The sequence below is a fragment of the Miniopterus schreibersii genome, assembly GCF_964146895.1.
Source record: "Miniopterus schreibersii genome assembly, chromosome: 1".
NCBI lineage: Eukaryota > Metazoa > Chordata > Mammalia > Chiroptera > Miniopteridae > Miniopterus > Miniopterus schreibersii.
This window is the reverse complement of record NC_138101.1, coordinates 164,460,573-164,474,711: the sequence shown is the minus strand read 5'-3', so window position 1 is coordinate 164,474,711 and position 14,139 is coordinate 164,460,573. Positions and strand designations below refer to the sequence as shown.

General features: G+C 43.7%; 1 protein-coding gene across 2 annotated transcripts in view; it reads right to left on the bottom strand.

The window, feature by feature from the left end:
- GLCE (glucuronic acid epimerase) overlaps positions 1–5,186 on the bottom strand; it is an 83,692-nt gene extending 78,506 nt beyond the window's left edge. The window contains exon 1 of one of the 2 annotated variants that reach the window (XM_081143046.1): positions 4,983–5,186. The gene's annotated coding sequence lies outside the window, so the exon portion shown is untranslated. The remainder of the gene's footprint in view (positions 1–4,982) is intronic. The other variant, XM_081143045.1, reaches the window with a different exon arrangement.
- Positions 5,187–14,139: the final 8,953 nt, after the last annotated feature.

The window sequence follows — 14,139 nt, the reverse complement described above, 5'->3', positions numbered from 1 at the left end:
AACTTAAAGAAACACTTAACCAATTAGCTGTGTGATCTCAAGCAAGTCATTCCCTTGTGTAAATTCATATGCTAAATATGGGAGTTGGATTAAATCGCCTCTAAAATTCAGTCAATCTCAAATTCTCTATTTTAGCTTTTTGAAAAATCTGAATGGATAAATCTTATAACTACTCCTTCAATTTATAAAATGAGTCAAGTATCTCTTAATAATTTAAAATACACTGAATAAGCAATCATATTTAGAAAGTAGTGTAGTATTTTGAAAAATCATAGACTCTGGAGTAAAATAGACCTGGATCTAGTCATAGCCTGCTTCTTAGTAGATAATGATCCTGAGTAAATTATTAAATCTACAGGGACTTGTTTTGAAAAGTAAAGGCAATGTATGTGAAGCAATTATTAAGCAAATATAAAAGCCCACATAATTGCAACAATAATTTCCCATATAGAAAGCAGCCAAGGTAAAATGTCTACCAAATCACTGATATCCAAGATCTGAAATACCCAAACTAGTTCATAATTCTCTTAGCAATTTTAGATATAGGGATTAGTGGTTGCCTCCAATTCAGCAAGACTTTTCTGCAAGTTTAACAGAGAAACTCTTAACTCCTATAGTTCTGGCAGTCTCACATTTTAAATATGAGGATAAGAACTGAAGATCTAATGTCAGTTTGAAGTCACTGAGGCAAGAGAATAAGAAAATTTAGAAAGCCTAGACTTTTAGAATAGGACAAGACTTGAGATTTCGGCTTAACTCATCTCAGACATTATGAAGACCTTAATCTTGGCATTGAGAGTTCAAACATGTAATGAGAGCCAACAGTGCAAAATAAGCAGTAGAGATTTAAAAAGTAATAAGACAAATATAAACTTGCCTCTGAGTACAGGAGCAGACACATAAATAATTATAAGCAAACTAAAGAATATAAGAGAATGAACAAGACAGAGAGAGTGAATAACCTACTGGCGTGGGAAGAGGGAGGGCAAGGGACACAAACTTAAGCTGATGGTGCTTAGGTTGTATCTTGAAAAGTCAGTAGCCTTTGTCTGCAAGACAAGAGAAGGAAAAGCATTCTAAGCAGCAGGGAGAATATATGAAAAGACTCCAAATCAGGACACACAGTATGGCTCTTTCAGTGAACCGGTTTTATGAGTACAGTTAGCGCTTGAGGTTTATGGTGGGGGAATGGCAAGAGATGAGTCAGATGATGAAAAGCCTTGTAATGATAGTTTGGACTAAATATTGTAGGTAAGGAAGGAGAATGGGTTTTAAGAAAGAAGCACTGAACAGATTTGCATTTTAGAAAAATCATCTTGGCACTAAAGTATAGATTAAAGGGGGTCAACCACTAGAGACCTCATTCTACAGTCAGAGTTAAATAAGGACATTGGATTATCACATAGATATTCTACTACAGAACCAGGGATCAGAAATAAAAACAACAATGCTTTACCAGGTAAAGCTAAATTCTCAAAAGGAAATCGTTTACACTCATAAATGTATATTCTGGAATTAAGTATTTCCCATAAATCTTAAAGAGGAAGAGGCTTCTAAAATTAGGTGTGATATGTAAAAATTACATGAAACTAGTTGTACCCTGAGAACTTGCTACTCTTATGCATCTATTTCTTTTTGTACATGTAAATACTGCAGATCTGCAACATAAAAACCAATGCAATAGAATCCTTGAAACTGGAATTTATATTGATTATTTACAGAGGCTTCTCCTGTTTCAATTATATATATACAGAAACTGAGGTGCTGTGAGACTGAGGAATTACCTAAGGTCATATGGTTAGTTGCACAGTGAAGATGGAAATTCATGTCTTATGATTTCCTTTCTAGAAACTGCTTTAGTATATCATATTTATGATTCTAGAATGCTGAATGATAATCCAAAAGACACTCTAGTATTGTAATTTTCAATAGTGTAATAATAATATACAGAACTATTTTTATGTTTCATATGCCTCAAAGAAAAACATACCTCTTAGATCTGCATATGTTTCACATGAAGAAATCTTCCTGAAGTCTGTGCTACGGTAAGAACACTTCCTCCTCTGCCATTAAAACACATCTATTCTTGTGCAGGGAGACTAAAACTTCCTTTGTCAAACTTAGGACACAATTAAATTTGAAAGAGGCGAGGCCTAAGATTAATTTATCTCTATATAAATAATTTCCAAAATCTTTAACATTTTCTAACATTTTACTTAAGTCTCAGTCTTTTTCTTATTTTGTAGTGCTCCCCACCCAACCCCTATAATTTTTAGATCCTTGAAATATATATTTTTCCTTCACTAGTACACACAGGTAGAAGTGGCAACACTGACAAAAAGCCTGATAGTGTAAGTTTCACAAATTTGCAGTGATCAAAATATTTTAATTTTTAGGCTTCTCTAATTTACACTTAAGTAATGTCTGTTCATTGAAATAGATTCAAATACAAACACATAAAATTAATAAGCTGTCTTATGCTTTTGCAATTTTCTCTTGAAAAATCCCCCAAACACTGATAAATTTGTTGTGTGATGTTAAGACTTTTTTATGCTTTCATAACAAAAGGTGCTAATCCTCAGAGTCAATATATATATTTAACACCCAACTCTACTGATCATAATGTAATCTTTCTTAAATAATTCAGAAGGTAACTCAGAAGGCAGATCATTATCTTGCTTGGTCTCTGGTTATCACAACAGACAACAATTATGTTATCATTCAGGGATTATTTAAAAAGTGAGCTAAACCCCAAGTAAGCTGTTTATTTCTTCCTTATCAGCATCTCAATCATTTTATGTATGTATTTATTTGTTGTCTTTCTCTCTGTCCATGTGGGTTACATGAGAGCTGGAGTCATTGTACCTCCAGTGATTGACACCTAGCAGATAATCAAACACTGCTGACTGATCATTACGTTACTTAGAAATTAGAAAAGCTGCTTTTTAAAAAAGTCATTGAAATCTGCTTAACTTATCATTTGTCTTTCAAAACTGAAGGGAAAAAAGTTTGCCTACTTTTTTTGTTTTGTTTTCTGGGTTTTTTTGGTGTGGTTTTTTTTTGGGGGGGCTGTAGTTCCAAATATCTGCTCAACTCATCAGTTTTGATAGCTATAAAAGTCAAGCAGGTATTTTGGTTTGAATTGTAACAATGTAAACTCTCTAAAGAGTTAAATATTGCTATGTAGAATAACATTGTTTTTTAAAATGATTCCAAGATTCAAGGATTAAGAACATTTTCCCTAATCTATCTGGTTCTAAAACCAAGAGAAAAAGACTAAAGCAGGCAAAATTCTTTGCTTTGGCATACTTAAATTTGTCTGTTTACCTAAAATGACAGAATTACTATGAGTACAGACTCCATTGCCTGCCTCATCAGGCTTCATTTACAGGCCTCTCTGATAAAGTAGCTATCTAACCAGAATAATTGTCAGGCAAATGCACAGACTTTTTGACCTACAGATTTTTAAAAAAACCATATACACATATATACAGGTTGTTTTATTTGAATTCCACCTAAGTCTGGGCTAGTTACCAAGAATTCTGCATAAGTTTCAAGACTAACTGTACCTTTACAAAACTGTTCAGCAAGATTCTCTAAAAGGGCTCTGTTAGTCACCCTAAAAGGTCTCAAATGATGTTGCAGAGTTCTAGCTTCGGAACTTCAAATTCCAGTATGTTACTTGAAGGCTAAACTTAAAGTTATCCCTCTCCACAAATGCTTTAGAGAAGCCAGAACACACTTCCCAGCACAACTTGACTTCCTAACATTCTAGCAAGACTTTAGTACAGATCGAATAATGCAGTATCAGCAAAGCAGACCTAGGGAAGGGAAGCCAAAACCACCAAAACTACACGTTCTTCCCCATCCTCAGAGGCTTCCACGCTCAACCTGAGGACGCTTGCCTCCTAAAAACCCTACAGACACTACCCCCATCTAAGGGACTGTCACTCTTGTTCCCAGAGCAGCGAGGCCAGCACGCCCCTACAGGGATCCTGGGGCAGAGAAAAGAAAACTGCAGAACAACCTACTATTTCTCCAACTATGCAACGAAACGGATCAACCCTCCAACTACGCGCGGAGTACATCCCCTCGAAGGAAAGACCTGTTCCAGGATGCTGACCAGCCACAGAGACCGCCTCCTGGGCCGGCTCAGGATGCCCCTGAAAAGCCCCCTCCGGTCTGCGAGCGGCCCCGGCGCCTGCTGAGCCGCGCCCTCCATTCAAGATCACCCCGGGACCCACCAACTCGCCTCGTCGCCCCCGAAAAGACTGTAGACCAAGCCAAGTTACCGCCCCCCTCTGGGCAAAGCAAAAACCCCAGTGAAGACACCGGTCTCCGCGGTGCACCCTCCCGCCCCCAGCTGCACGCCGAGGCGGCCCGGCCCCTGCAGGACGCAGACACATCGCCCTCCAGCCCGGAGACCCCGAAACGCAGACCCCGTTCCCCGGGACCCTAATAAACTGCTGCTTCATCCCAGAAATGCGAAACGGATACCCACTCCCGCTCAAAGGTCCCCCCAGACCCCAACGGTCTGCCCCTTCAGAGACCCGGCACCTTGCTAAACTGAATCTTCTGCCCTCAAAGATCCTAAGACCCCGATAAAGGGACCCCCTTGTCCCAGAACCCCGCCACACCACCTCACGGAACCTCAGGACCCTGATAAATCTCCCTCGACCCCGAAGACCCTGCACCCTTTACACCACCACCACCACCCATCAAACCAGAAGAGCCCTGGGACCCCCCAATAAACCGCCCCCTCACCCCGAGGAGCCCTGGCCGCACCGCCCCTGGGCGCCCGCACCCGACCCCACCACACCTCCTCGCCGCCTGCACTCCCGAACCCCGCCAAGCCCGGCGCCCACCGGGCAGCGCCGCGCGGTCCCGGGAGCCGCCCCCGTCGGGAGCCCGCCCGCCCCGGTAGCTCCGGGTCCCGGCTCCTCGACCGCTCCTCGGCGGAGACGCGCTCCGCGCTTCCTTACCTGGGCAGCGTCGGAGGGCGAGCGGACCGGGGAGCCCTGAGGAAGAGAAGGAGGCGGAAGAGAAGGGGCGGCCCAGGCCTGCGGCTGCCGCAGCTCCAACCCCTCCGCGAGGAAGCGCTTGTGTGAGAAGAGCCCTCCCGCTCCCCGCGCCGCCCGGAGACCCAGCCACAGCCTTGCCCGCTGCTCTTCCCGCGAGATCCCAGCCACGGCGAGGGGCGGTAGCGGAGGCGCGAGTGACAGCGCCCAGAGCCTGTCGGCGGCGGCGTCGGAGGCGGGACTCAGAGCCCGTCGCTACCAATTGTAAGACAGGAAAGGTAATTTGCCCTGCCCACCGCTTCTTCCCCTCCTCCGCCCCCATCGATGAACTAGGAGCAAAGGTAGCAATGACCTTAAGAAGTCGGAAGCGGTGGACGTCCGCGGGAGAGTCGTTGGGATCGCAAACTTGGCTTTTATCTGGACCTTCACAGCCTCCGTGGATGCCCGTGGTTTAGCGGGGAAGCGGGTCCTCACACCTGTGCGGGCAGAGGCGCTGTTACCCTGGTTACCGCGCTGCCTGGAGCTCGCAGCTTCCTAGCTGAAGACGCACCCTCTTCGGTCACCGGGCTCTAAACTACCTCTCGCCCGTCTCGGCTCCTCCTCCCTCTCCACTCGAAACATAGTGCCATTGTTGAGGTGCCCGTGGTTTCCAAACCCCAACTCAGGACATCTGGTATGACAAAGGATTCTCGTCTGATTCGTGCATGTAATTCTACTTAAAGCCTTCTAGGAAAGTAGAAAGTAAATTTTACTTGAGTCACCAGTATAGCAAATTACATGAAAAGTCGTATCTCTGTAGATCCCAGTGCCTGGCACACGCAGCACACTGAATAGGTGTGAAAGGAATGAATAAAGAATGTGATATTTAAATGTGTGACATCTGGATGCGCCCCCCAAATCCGGTCTCTCCTAGCCTCTCCTCTACAAGGACAGCCACTCCCTTAAATCCAGTCCCTTCATTGGCATGCCCGTCCCGTAGCCTTCATCCCTCCTCCCCTCCTCATTGCCTTAGCTACAGCAGCAAGAAGTGCCCTTTCTCCTCAGCAAGGTGAACTCCAGCCCCTGTGCACTGGGCCCCAGCCTTTCCCGGATTTTGTTTGATCAACTATCTTTCTTATCAGTTCCACCCCCCCCCCCCGCCCCAATCAAGCTCTTTCTTCCACAAACACTCTCAATCTCCTCCATTTTTGAACAGAACAAAACCACCCTACCTCTTCCACCCTCTCAACTACTCTATCTCCTTTCTTTTCAGAATCATACTTCTTAGAAACATCAAAGTATATTTGCTGTCTCTACTTTCTTATCTCTATTTTTTCCCACAGCAATGTTGCTTTTGCCCACACAATCTGCTGTTCTCAAAATGGTCACAAAAGACCTCTTTTTGAATGGGCATGGTCTATTTGGGGGCATCTTTCCCAATGACCTCTCTACAGCCTTGGCCAGTGCTGACGATCTCCTCCTTTGGTACCTGATTCTCCTGATTCTCTAGCTACATTTCTGACTTTTTTTTTTAAACTGTTGGGCGTAATAAGAAAAATGACTACACACGGTTGTACACTTTGAGTGCCAATAAGTGGCTCAGACAAAAGCTGTTAGAGGGGTCCAGAGGGAGGAGACTGGGTCTTAAAACAGTAGCTTGGCATATCCAAATGCAGGGCAGAAATGCAGTCCAAGGGAAAAATAGTGTGAACCTGAGCACAGAGAAAATGATGTAGGTGGAGTCATGCTATGGGTAGATCAGTTCTGTGGATGGAAAATTCCTGCAGAAGAGCAGTGGGAGGTAAGATTAGAGAGGAACCAACAGTAAAAAGCCTTAAAAACCAGGCAAGCTGATTCAGCTTGCTTCTGTATTAAACAGGGAACCAGAACCAACCATAACATTTGTGGGACCCACAAAACGGCTACACATGTCACATATCAAATGTCTAAATATGCAAAACATATAAAACAAGCCAACAATATGTGAAATCAAAAAACTGGAAGACCAGGTTTGCACTTAGAATTCTGGGACTTCTCAGAATTCCCTGCTGGAACAAGGAGAGCTGGTCCCCACAAAGAGTAGTCTTCCCCCCACAGCCAGTTCAGCCCCACACTGCAAAGTACTCCCCACTCCCTGGGCACTCCAGGCCACATTCCCAAACTCCATTCCCACCTTTCCCTCTATAAAATGGTTAATTTTGGGCCATTTCACAGGTCAAGGTACTAATATTTCAGGATCTAGGGGAAAAGCCCATATGGGCCCTGGATGCAGGCTCAGGGCGATTTGGGCAGGAAATTCTGCCTTCTGGGTACCTGGAGCAAGGTCTGAAAGGGTCAAGTCAACTCTAGATGGGCACATTTTTTTTCCACTGATGGTTTCCTTCTCAGTAGGTAGGAGTGCAGCTGGAGAAGGGCCAGAGCAGAGCGCCTCAAAGGCAGGCCTCTCCCACCTGCATCTATAGGTGGCACCAAGAGAACCATGGAATTTCTTTGGTAGGGTAATGACATGTACATAGTTGATACATATCTTGAAGTATGAATCTCTGTGTTTTCTGTGTTTCCCACCTCCTCTGCTCTTGCACTGGTATCTTAATACCAGGAATGTACTAGAAAGAAAACTTTAGTCTTCACTCTACTCTGTCTTTATATGGCATCTTCTTTTGCCTGGTTTCATAAATTATGCCATTCTATCATTCCCTTATTAGTATATCAAAAACCTGGGTGTCTTGAAATGTGAGAAAAAAGAAAAGCTATGAAATACTCTTAGCCTGGACTAAAGCTTGGAACACTTCCATTTGACTTCTAAATCAAAATGCTTTGGAAGTAGCTCTTGAAGAGCCCTGTGTGAAGGGTACACAGGCAGGATGAGTACTGAAAAGGCAGTAAGCCACCACAGACGGGGGCACCCCTCTCACCATCTGTCTTTATGGCACCATGCTTCACTCTGTGGCCTGACAGTCACACTCTGTTCTCGCAACCTCTCCATCTGGTACCAAGCGCTCCTTTCCTCACACCCTGCGATAAGATCCAGAACCACCACGGTTTCTGTTTTCTAAATCCAAGCCTAGAATTCCGCCTGCAGATTCTGCACATCTCTCAGTGGTGCTGTGGATAATTTCAGCAGGAGGCTTTGGCGCTTGCTTGATCCCAAGAGTCGATTCCGCTGATGGCCTCACTCTCACCATCTGTGGCTGGGCTTTGTAAACCGGCAGCGGAACAGAACCAGCTAACTCCTTACTCAGGTCTTACCAACGGCTGCCTGTATCTGACCTATTAGTCCAGGCAAGTACAACCGAACGCAAACACTTCTATCCCCGTTCAGCACCCATCCTTACTGTTGTCCCACTCCGCACATGCCCTGGGAAGAGCTACCTCCTGGCCACTGCATATTCACAAGGGGCACGGAGAACGGTATCATTCTAAAAGCTGAAAGAAGAAACCTGGCTCTCTCAGACCCAGCCACCACTCATCCTTTTAGAGTTTTGGTGGAGCACCGCTTTGGTTAGGCCAGAGGTTGAAATTCTGTATGACTTACCTCAATATTGAGGGAACAGTATTCATCTGTCCATTTGCTGGCCACAAACCTCTGACTTTGGTTTATTTTTTTGCAAATACCCTGTAACAAAGGGGAGAAATCAAGAGAGCTGTAGTGGTTTAAAGTATGTCCACAAATTCTTTGCTATACTTCCCTTCATGAGGTGGAGCTTAATACCCCTTTCCCTGAGCATGGGCTAGCCTAGTGACTCATTTCTAATAAAGAAAAGTGACAATGTATGACTTCTGAGACTTGGTTGCAAGAAGCATTGCAGCTTCTTCCTTGGTCTTTCTGTTTGATCACTCACTCTGGAGGAAGCCAGCTCCTATCTTAGGGACACTCAAGCAGAGGCCCACATGTCAAGAAACTTCGGCCTCCAGCCAATTGCTGTGTGAGTGGGGTTTCCAAGATGGACTGAGCCAGTCCAGCTGCAATTAAGCCTTCAGATGTCTGCAGCTCCAGGCCACCACCTTGATATAACCTCATGATAGGCCCTCAGCCAAAACCACTCAGTTAAGCCTCTCCCAGATTCCATCCAGAAACTGTGTGAGATAAATACATGTCTATTGTTTTAAGCCACTTCATTTTGAAATCATTCGTTATGCAGCCATAGCTAGCTATCACGAGAGTCTTGAGAGTAGTTCACTCCTGGACAAAAATCTAAAAATTCACATCCTACTAATCATTAGGCACTAACATGACCTAAAGAGCAAAAAACAATGGCTTTGTCACTATAACTTGCTACATCTAAAAGTCCAATGGGGCTACACCAAAGGAAAGTGGAAAAAAACATTTCTTAGTGGGAACAAAGATTCCAGTGCCCTACAGACTATTAAGCATTTGGAAATAACAACAGTGAGGGAGCCATTTGGAGGCAGTTAATAGTAGGTCTTGAGTGGTACAGAAGCTTTTTGCTCTCAAAAGCTTAGAGTGCTTTACAAACATATTACTGTCATCCAATCTTATGGGAAAGTATATGTTTCCATGAAAACAGAGAGGAAAAAAACCCTTAAATATCCTCTTATCCATCCATATTAACTAAGAATAGAAGGTTGAAAATTCCATCTATAGGGGCCCTGTCAAAATTAAATTGACATCCTGACAATATTAAGTGCCAATGTGAGAGCACATTGTGTTTGACAGTAAGAAGATTGAAATTCTTTTTGAATATAAAACTGTATTTCTGAAGTCTTAACATTGTGAATTAAGATTCAGTGGGAGAGCAATTTCCCTATTAAATAAAAAATGAGGAAAAGCCACATAAAAAGGAGACCAGTTAGCCAAGTTACATACATTACCTGTCTAAATTCATTTAACATATGTAAGAGTGATGTAGATGGGCCATACATACAGAGTCAAATAATTTTCAAGTTGACCAGGAGATAACTTACAGCTAAGAAGATATATTTGAGATTCATTTGCATCTGCATGATTTAAATGATCAGAACCCAGATGTGGTTATCTTTCATTTCCTTTAACAATGAGACCAAAAATTAAGTCTTTAAACCATAAGATCCCAGAAAAAGTGAATTCTACACCCTTCTCTCAACTCTTCACCATCAAATTGGAAAAAAAAAAATCAACAAATACTTATTGGATGGCTACTAAGTGCATAAGCCACAGTTCCTGCCATTAAAATAAAAAAGCCATGCCCTGGCCAGGTGGCTCAGTTGGTTGGAGCGTTGTCCTGTACACCAAAGTGTTGTGGGTTCCATTCCCCGCCAGGGCACATACTTAGGTTTCGAGTTTGATCCCAGTTGGGAGGCAACCAATCGATGTTTCTCTCTCACATTGATGTTTCTCTCTCTCTCCTGTCCTCTCTCTCTAAAATCAATAAAAACATATTTTTGGGTGAGGATTTTAAAAAATCCATGTAGGCTAGATGAAAATCAGAAATATAGAGTGCCCTGAATGTAGTAAGTTCTCGATGGCTAGCAGATAAGTTGATGACAAGGCATCCTGGGCAGCCACTCCTCTTACCTAGCCAACAGCAAGAGCCCCAGCCTCTTTCCTTCTAACAGAATTCTGCTTTAGTTCAGCAATGTTCCCGCTCCAGAAATGGACCTTGCTTGAGCTAATCCAATCTCCACTATTCCATTCCCCTTTGTCAGGTACAGTGAGTCCTCACTTGATATGGATAAGTTCTTGGAAACTGACTTTAAGCAAAATGACATATAATGAAACCAATTTTACCATAGGTCAATTGACATTAATAGTAATTAAGTTCCAATGGAATATTTCTGTAGCAAAAGCTTCACCAACCTTCTAAATAAAGACCCAAAACACTTTCTAAACATTGAACCAAATGTGAGCTATACACACATTTAAGTAAAATTAATGAAAACAAGTAAGAGAATTATTTTCCAAACAGCTTATTCCATCCAGTTCAGGGTCACAGGTGGCCAGAGCCTCTCTTGGCAGCTCAGGGTGCAAGGCAGGCACCCACCCTGAACAGGACACCCTTCCATCACAGGGCCACTCACATCCACCCACACTCACGCAGACTGGGACAATGTAGACACGCCTCTTGACCTCATGCGCACATCTTTGGGATGTGGGAGGAAACTGAAGTCCCCAGACAAAATCTATGCAGACATGGAGAGAACAGGCAAACTCCATGCAGACAGTGGCCCAAGCCAGATATTTTTTGTTCTCATTAATGTTACAATGAAATGACATTGAATGAAACAACGTTATTTGAGGACCCGCTGTACATAGTACATGCTCAACAAATATATGTAGGAAGAGGTAAGAAAGAAATCCTATAATTTTACCAAAGTTTGGCATCTATTTCAGGCAAGCAAACTGGCTCTTTCCTCCCTGAGCCTGCACATATCATGTTGTGGGAAGACTAGAGACAAGGGAAGGGGAGCAGAGAACACAAGCATTCTCCAGAAGTCCTCAGGGCATGGAGCATGACTTGTGATCCAGCTGGTTCCTGGATTCACAAGATAAGGCAATGGCTTCGCCTTCTAATGAGAAGACATCCAATTTTTCCCCCAGGAAGGCTGGGAGCCTGGGGAATAGGCAGGGATAGAGCCCTGTGAGACTAGCGGGCAGATAACCAAGGCAGACACTGCATTTCCATGCCTTCAGGGTAGAGGCCCAGCACCTAGACCACGCTACCCAACTATGAGGCCTCACTTACAAAAGCCACAGCCCTTCTTCGACATTTATTTTTAGTAACACCTGGAACAAACTTCATTAACAACACCCAGAGGTTTTATTTAAACAGCCATATTAAATCATTATTACTAACCAAGAGTCATCCATACCTATAAAGCTTTGTACATATGTTGGGACAGAAAAAAAAATCTGAGAAAAACTGCTTTGAGTAGTTAAGGATGGCTTTTTTTCCCTTCTTTCCATGCATTGCAAAAGATAAACCTCCCATCTTCCATGTACACATTTCCCCATATTCTTATAAGCCTCTGCTGTCAGAATAAATACTTCTGGAATAGTTTAGTAAACTTGCTGCGTTAGTGGTAGCTTAACCTTTCACTGACTTTAAATTAACCAACAGAGAAACAATAAGTTGCCTTAATTAAAGCATTATCTTCATTAAAAGGTTATCAGATGGGTAAGAAAAGGGCTCCCTAAAAACCAGCACATACTCTCTGGCTGAAACAACCCCAGCATTTTGAAAACAGTGATTGAAAGGTCCAGAATTAAATTTGGTGGTTGGATATCTCTGCAAAATATGCACCATGTTAACAATGATTCTTTCTCCCTAGTGTGTTCTAAAGATTGTTTCCATGGCAATCTACATTGTTTTGTCTAAATTATTCTTTATGCCATTTTCCCCTCTATCTAGATATTTGTGAGGCACGTATCACTTGAGTATCTCTTCTCAGAACAAGTCCCCAGGAGGGAAAAGAGAACATTTCTTGGAAGAAATGAAGGGCTGACACTTGTCAAAAAGAGCCCAATTTGTGAGATTATGCAGGGCCCGAGGTTTTCTGCAGAGTGCCTGGGATCCATCTTCTGCTCAGGCAGTGGAAAAGCAAAAGCCCTGGTCCACATCTTTAGCCACTTCTAAGATATCTTCTCAGGAGTCCAGTCCTTTCTGGGCTTTGGACAGAATAATAAATTGGAGCAGGGGAGGTGGACTGGATTGGGAGGAGATCACACTTAGAAAACAGATGCCTCCCAGATGTAGCAGAGACAATGCTATTTGTACACCAACCATTCCATTTTCTCCTGACACGCAGGAAGACTTCATTTTCTAGGTGTAGCCGGGTACTAGTTCTAGTCAGTGATGAGGGCAGAAGCCAGGTCCTGAATCACCGTGTGGCAGACTGTCGAATACTTGAACTGTGTGGGTGAGAAATAAACCTGTTATCTGTTAGACTACTGAGATTTGGGGTTGTCACAACAGTTGGTCTAATTGATGAGACAGGGCAGGTTTCTGAGCAGACCCAGCAACAGATGGCAGCAGGAAGTCTATGGAGGGTGACAAAGTGCAGTGACCAGAGATGAGATGGACAGGAAAAGGGTCAGAGTTCAGATCAGGGTCTTCAACGTGGTATTAGCAGCCAGAGCTCGTCATTAACTGAGCTTGGGATCCAAGAACTGGACCTCCCCTCCCACTGAGCTCCAGCTCCTGAGGGCACAGTTTGCACAGTGATGGCAAGACAGGACCCTCATTCCAAAAGAAGGAGATGGGGCATTTAGTAAGGAACCAGGCAGGGCAGGGGTTGGAACAAAAGGGTAAGATATAAACCTGGCGAGTGGGATTGCAGCACCGGGTAGAGGCTTGGACACAGGAAAACAAGGCAAGAACTTCTTCCTGGCCCAGGGAAGCAGGAGCCATAGTATGGCTGACTTGATGTCAACCTTCTGGGGTAATAACACTCAGAGAGGGATCTTGTAGAAGGGTACAATATAGCTTTGGCAATCACAGTCAGAGGACAGCAGAACATGGGAAAAAAGCCAGTCACACTGTGGAATGTCAGGAAATCAGAGCTCAGGAAGAGAAACAAGAGTCAGGAGATCATCTATGAGGTCAGGAGGTGAGAGATGGCAGGAAGGAGAGGTTAAAAGAGTAATCTGAGAAAAAGCAGCAAGAATGGAGCTTAATGATCAGTCAGTTGCCTTCTAATACTAGGTCAGGTTGACTTCAAGGATGGCAACAAGTGGGAGTGAGAAGGGGCACTGATGAGCTAGGAGGTCAGGCAGTACCCGACACCAATCAACAAGGAAAGGAGTCCAATCACCCCAAGGAAACATCTTCATTCCTTCCTCGCAGCACTGTGGATGAACTGTGTCTGTGTTGAGGTCTGGCTTTCCCCGCGCACCACTATAACCCACATGTTCTCACAAAGAGAATCAGCACTCATCTCATTCAGCTAGTAGGAGGTGGAATTATCACTCTAGCTGCAGGCACTGGACAATTGCCTGTTACTTAGGCACTCATAAAAGAGTTTTTATGGGCAATGAGCTATGAGTTTGTTAACATTTACATTCTGTCCCATGCCTAGGAGTTTGGCTTGCTGTGTGTGAAGGATAAGAGTTCTGCAGTTGATCATTATGGAATGTATTGTGTTTTATTGGGAGAAATGGTTAGCAGCTCTTGGAATAATTAAGCTCTGGGCTGAAATTTCATTG